The sequence below is a fragment of the Otolemur garnettii genome, unplaced genomic scaffold (genome assembly GCF_000181295.1).
Source record: "Otolemur garnettii isolate 467f Iridium unplaced genomic scaffold, OtoGar3 scaffold00145, whole genome shotgun sequence".
In the NCBI taxonomy this organism is placed as follows: Eukaryota; Metazoa; Chordata; class Mammalia; order Primates; family Galagidae; genus Otolemur; species Otolemur garnettii.
The window spans coordinates 4,023,314-4,030,297 of NW_003852540.1; positions in this window are offsets into that span (position 1 = coordinate 4,023,314).

The window sequence follows — 6,984 nt, forward strand, 5'->3', positions numbered from 1 at the left end:
TGTGGCAGGTGCCTGTGGTCCCAGCTATTTGGGAGGCTGAGGCAGGAGACTCGCTTGAGCTCAGGAGTTGGAGGTTGCTTTGAGCTGTGAAGCCACAGCACTCTACCCAGGGGGACAGCTTGAGGCTCTGTCTCAAAAAAATAAGAACTGCTGGTCCAGACAACATCAATTTCCCCTTCGCCTAATCCTCGCATCGCCGTCCTTCCCCACCCTGACACGTAGGTGGCGCTCTATCTGAGGGACGACTAACGTGCTGTAATGGCAGAATGGGCTGGCAGCACTGCGGAGGCTGAGGGGGAAATAGTCATTCTTGACGAATTTGTCCTTTCAGTCAATTTAGTTTTGACCCAATTGTCTACTTCTCCACTCTCTCACATAAGGGAAATGGGGCAGGGGGAGGATGGAAAGGCTGGCTCCAAAAAGAAGACAGCAACAGAATGTTAAACCCAGCTTTTGTCATATGAAAAGCTGTGGCAACTGGCAGAAACTAAGCTCCCTGGGAACAGTGGCTTCCAGACGCTAGTTTGGAGACAAGGGGAGCATGTGATTGCGATTTTACCCATTCGCAATGAAACATTAATGTAGTGAGCTTTTCACTAAGCCAAATTTATTCAATCTAAAGATAATCCTTTATTTTGAAATCATGTCTTTTTTTTTTTTTTTTTTTTTTGCTTAAGGGAAGAAATGGGGTGTCTTTAAAGGATCTTTCTTTTATGAACTAATGATATTGGTGCATAGCAGTTGCTGTTTCTCCGGGCCTTATTTAGTTGGCTAAAAAACGTGCCGGCAACTCAAGGTAGGCCCTCCAAATTCTTTCTGAAATCTTACTACTTACCCCTAAACTCTGGGGATGGTGGTCTTGGAGGAGTCTGGCAGTGGGTTCTTTCTGAAATCTTACTACTTACCCCTAAACTCTGGGGATGGTGGTCTTGGAGGAGTCTGGCAGTGGGTCCTTGCCTCATGCCACCCCTGGGCCCAATCCAACCCTACTCAGGTTGGAGGGGCAGGCTTACCTGTGCTAGCCCTTTTCCTAGACCTTCTTCCTCTTTATTGCCTGCCTACCATTATTTGAAGACAATTATCTGCAATAACTAGCCAATTACCTTTAAAGACAATTATACTCTTCCATCAGCAAACATTGATGTTCTTTTCTTGGGTCTTTTAATGAAGCCGATATTAAGAAGATGCTTTATTTACATAAAGTCAAGTGGTTTCCTTTTAGAAGGGTTTGGGTTCAATGTTAGTGTTTTAAAATCTTAACTAGTGGAGGGGGTAGAAAAGGAGTTGAGAGGACTTTTTCCCTCTGGATATAAGAGGAGCCACTTTAAAAGGTAAGATGCCCAGGGGACCTGGTACAGTGTACAGCCCTCTCTCCCCAAGCTAATGAGATCTAAAAGTATCAATGTGGTGAGCTCAGCCCTGCAAGTAAAATCATTCAGAAGTGCTGCTCCCATAGCTGTGCTTGCCTCTTACTGACCACAGTTGAAATCCTCCCCTCCCCCAGCCACCTCTGGGGACCTCCAGAACTAATCGCTTCAGGGAGTTTGATTGAAATGGGCTCCTCACCCTTGGCTGCTCATAAAAGCTTTATCCGGGGTGAAGGCTGACCAGACTGAATAGTGGCATTGCCCAACTCCAGGGGCCAAGGGTGCTGGCTGAGGCGGGATCTAGGCTCACAGAAATACCTCCATTATGGCCATTGTATTAAAAAGCAGGGGGAAAGACTGCAATTTTATCTCTTCCCAAGTGCCTTTCTCTTTATGGTTTGGGCCTTACCTGGTGACTATTTGCACTTGACTCGTTTGTTGTGAGCAAAACAACAGCAAGATGCAGTTTCTTTCAAAGTTAGGAAAAAAATAGTCTGCTCCTGCTGGGTTTCTAAAGAGCTGTTTTCTTCCCGAGCTCTATGGCATGGTGGCTCTAATCTGAAATTTCTTTTTAATCATAGCAGGAGACTCAATTAGCATGTTGGGTAATCTCTCAAATAGAACTGGGAGTTCCATGACCATAGAGAGCACAGGAAGCATTACGCGTGAGGCCCCCAAGGAACAGGGCAGACCAGGCAGTGCAGTCGGGCCTGTGCACACATGTGTGCGAGTAAGCATGTGCATTTGCAGCCTGGATTCCCACTCCGGAGACCAGCAGTGTGTACCACAGTCCCTTGACCCCTGATACCACACCAGGATCAGAGCAAATGTATAGAGCATAGCCCTTGGCACAGAAACTCCAAATTTGCCCCACCTGTGAGCCAGTGTGCTGACGCACAGGTCACATATTACATATCTGCCTTCCCCCCCAAGTATATGGGGGCTGGGGACCCAAGCTCTGTGTGCAAGGCAACAGGCACAGAGTTTGGGGCACCTCCTGCTCTCTAAGAGATGGGCCACACCCCCAGACTCAGCCAAAGCAGGGCCCAGCTCCGTAGGATCTGCTGGTGACCTACTTTCCTTTGTTGTTGTTTTTGGAAGTGCTGATGTCGATGCAGAATTCAGCAGAGAGGCTGAGTGAGAAAAAAAGAGCCGGGTAGAGGGAGAAGAAGGAAGAGAATGGAGGGGAAGGATGGAGAAGAGTGGAGGGTGAAGCTGTCAGGAGGGATAATGGTGGCGACCTCCCTGCAACAGCACTGAGTGCATACTGTCACTGTCCCCACAAGGCCTGCCCAGTAGAGCTGGGATCAGTCTGGCCCTGTGGCTTTGGGCTGAGCAAACAGGTAAGAGGCTTTAGATGACTGTTTCACCCCCTCAACACACAAGGGGCAAGAGGTGATACCCAAGCAGGCATGCCCAGATGTGCTGTCCCTTGGAGAATGAACTGGGCACACTGAGCACCTCCGTGTGCTCTCCCCACGTGCCTGAAGGTGCTGGGTGTACCTGTCACGCCATCAGAAAGAGGCTGAGCTGCAGCTTCCCTGATGGCTGGGACTTGGTGGAGGTTCTGCACATTTGCTGGGGCTGGAGGAAATTGGTCTTCAGGGATTCTGAAGTTTTCTCTGTTCGCTTGTTCCTTGGTAACCCACATGACAGAGCTCTGCTGGCAACTCGCCTGCTCTCACCTCCCATTCTCAGGAGGGAGAGCTGTGGGGTTTGGAGTGAGAAGAGCCCTCGAGTGTCCAATGCATGGCGGCAAAACTGCAGAGAATTGTTCCAACATGCCGTCTGCCCCTCTGGGGTCCAAAGAGCGTCCCTTCTTGGTTGCCTGGCTTTCCTGTTCTATAGTCAGGGTTGAACTCCAGGCCTGGGATGACAAAGGCTGTGCCCTTTCAACAAATAGGCTGTGCCCTATTTGCAAAAACCAGCTGCTTCTCCACTGTCCCAGCACCAGCTGCTGAACAGACCCCATGGCCACTGCTCCTGGGCTGAGCCCCTCCTTAGAATCCTAGGTCAACAGATTCTTAATACAAAACAAATTCACAAAACAGATCCACCCAAAGCTATAAGCCTCATCATTCCACATATATGACACATTCCCCCCTCCAAGGTTTTCATCCATATGCCAAAGGGACTCCATTCAGGTGGGGCTGGAAGCTGGATTGGGCCCTTCAGCCCCTAAACAATCTTAGCACATGATTAAAGTCATTCTTTCCTGTTCTACAAGCTCATACATATTTCACATAAAGAAATATACAGAGGAGACAAAGCCTTCACATGCTGAAATTAGACCCTGAAAAATAGGTTGCCTGACAATGACTTGTTTCAAAGTGGAGCAAGCGTTTCTAGAGGTGGAAGCGTGGGACGGGCTGCTGGGGTGGCCGCCTTCTCCTCCCAACTTACTGCCTCTTAACCTCGCTCAGTCCCTTGGTTTAGAGCTGTGATAATAATTCTCCCCACCTCCCTCCCTCTGCGAGCTGGTGGAAGGCGTAATGAATCAACATCTGAAGCACCCTGAAGAGGCCGGTTCGGGACGCCGTGTAAGTACACAGCATCACCAGCCACCTCTCGAATCTACATCGAGCTGATTTATTTACCTCCCGTGAAAGAGACAACAATCATCATATTTACACTTCATGCAGCAGCCTCCTCGGTTCTCTCCACCCCTCCCTCTGCTGTTGCTAAGGACTCCATTAAAGATGCTGCTTTTCCATAGAAGAGACCTTCCCTCTCCCAGCAGCTCTCTTGCCCTCTGGATCACAGCCTCCTTCCCCTAATCCCAGTCTGCTGCCTCAGAACGGGGCTGGCCCACCGCACACGGGAGGCCGCAGCCTCTCCGCAGGAGGATGAGGAAACGGATTCCATAGGCAAAAGACGAAGTCAAGTGCTGGCAATCATTAAGAAGCAAAGCAGAGGTGCATGAAAGGTAAATGGATGTTGTTTAATTGTTGCGTCATTGAAAGAGTGCCCCAGAGCTTGAGTTCCTCATTACCATGCAGGGCCGTGGACTGGTGGCAATTAGGCTGGCACAGGTAGCGCTCACCCTGCTGAGGAGTGGGGGAGGGTCATGACACACCTTCCAGTTATTGCTGTTGGGGGCAGCATTTGATTTTTCCCTTCCTTTCTGTCTTTTGACAGCCCCCTTCATTTCTAGCAGTATTCGGTAGTACTTGGTGCTCTCACATCGAAAGGAATATTAAAAGAAAAAAATAAAGAAGAAGAAAGAAAAGGTTTAAAATGTTCTTATTAGTTCTGAGGTTTAGAAAGGCTGCTGCCCCTTCACTATGTGAGCCCGGCTGGGAGAATCACAACGGCTGGAATGTTTGACATTCTGTAGCAACAAGGTCCAACGAATGCAAGGGCTCCTTGGGCACCACCTGCCAAGAGACAGGATAAATGGATCTTCTCCTCGGAGCAAAGCCCAGGGACTGATTCCCCAGTACTGATGGTGAAGATGTCAGCAGAGGGTCCCTAAAGAATGATGTGTCTATTTCCATGCTAATCCTGGGCTTCTGTGTGAGAAGGACAGGCCCACCAGAGCCCAAAGAACCATACCCAGGGGCTCTGCTGTTCTCCCGGGAGAAAGCAAAGGATGGGGGAAAGCAGGGGATGGGATGGAATAGCCCAGTACCCCCACCCTGCCCACACAGTCACCTCCAGACCCCTTGCAGGCTGATCTTCAGCTCCTGGGAACAGTGCTGGCTCATGCTTGTCTCCAAAGGAATGTCACTGCCGGGCCTTCCAGCTTATCTCCCCAGGCTTTCCAGATCAAAACCCCCAAACTCGTTAACGAAAAACTTTGCTGAGGGAATAATACCCACCTAGGTGCAGAACGTGGTGCCAATTCTCTCATTAAAGTGTCTTTCAAAATGAAAACTCACTGCCAATGACAATGGACACTTGGCTGCTGCCAGTTCAGAGTAAGATGCTGAAGAAAGGAGAGGAAAACAGCCGTGTCCAGGTCAAAACAGATTAAATTTATGGCTGACAGAATGTGGCTGAAAGCTGTTTACTACATGCTTGGTGAAACTGGTTTTTTTTTAAAGGCGATTTTTAAAAATATTCTTCCTGTTGGCAATGTGCCTTTTTTGCATGGGAATGCAATGGCCTATGGCCCTGTGTTCCTTCTGCAGTGGCTCAGATGTCATTAAGCAATAAAAACCCCAGTCACTAAGCATGCAACAGAGAGCAGCTACTAGGAAGCATTTGGGGATAGATAAAGAAAATGAGTGCTGAGCCAGGTGGTGAGGATTCTAGCAGAATGGCCCCAGGACGAGAGATCCCAGTTACTATCATTATCAAATACCCGGAAAATTGAGTGAGCTCACGGCTCCCCTCACTGACCCATTAGAACATGAGAGAATTCAAGATGGCACCAAGACAGACTGCATGAGTTTCTTTGGGCTGCTGAAAAAAATGACCACATACTGGATAGATGAAAACAACAGAAATTCATCCTCTCCAGTCCTAGAGGCCAGAAGTCTGAAATCAAGGTGTTGGTGGGTTGGTTCCTTCTGGACACTCTGATAGAGGACTTGTTCCATGCTTTTCTCTTAGCTTCCAATGACTATCAACAATCCTTGGTGTTCCTTGGCTTATAGGAGCATCACTCCAATTTCTGCCTCTCTCCTCACATCACCTTTCCTGTGTGTCCTACCGCCTTCTGTTCTCTTAAAAGGACAATTGTCATTGGATTTAGTGCCCTCTCTAATTTAGGGTGATCTCATCTTGAGATTCTTAACATAATTACATTTCCAAAGACCCTTTTTCTTAGTGAGGTCACCTTCACCGATTCTGGGTAGACATATATTTGGGGAGCTACCATTACAACCCACTGGGATAGCCATCGCCAGCTGGAGAACTGCCCTGGGGACAAAGCCTTCTCTCTGAAAGTCCTTAGCCTCCCACTGGATCCTCCGCCTGCCAGTGGGAGTTTCTCAGCAACTCTTGGGGCATCTGTCATTTTGGATCCGTAACAAAGCCACAGAGACATTGAGCTGTTCCTCAAAGCCAGACCACACCTTTCAAAACCATTTACTGTTTCACAGTGTCACTCAGCCCTATTTCTTCTCTCTGAGGTGGTTCCTAAGGTGATAGGCCACCGCAGGACATCTAACGCACAGGCATCTGGGGTAGGAAGGGACCAGAAGAAAAGTGTGATGTCATCTCACAGTCATCTTCACCTGAAGTTCACAGTTGCTGGGGCCAAGCACAGGGCTCTGCTTCTACGGGGGCTTTGCAAATGTGTTCCAGCCTATTCTTAATAGCAAAGGGATGGAAGCTCAGTATATTCTAAAGCTACCTATTATGTCATTGGTTGATTCTGATCATTAGAAAACATTTTGTTGGCTTGGCGCCTGTGGCTCAAGCGGCTAAGGTGCCAGCCACATACACCTGAGCTGGCAGGTTTGAATCCAGCCCAGGCCTGCCAAACAACAATGACGGCTGCAACCAAAAAATAGCTAGGTATTGTGGTGAGTGCCTGTAGTCCTGGCTACTTGGGAGGCAGAGGCAGGAGAATAGCTTAAATCCAGGAGTTGGAGGTTACTGTGAGCTGTGATGCCACGGCACTCTACCCAGGGCAACAGCTTGAGGCTTTGTCTCAAAAAAATAAATA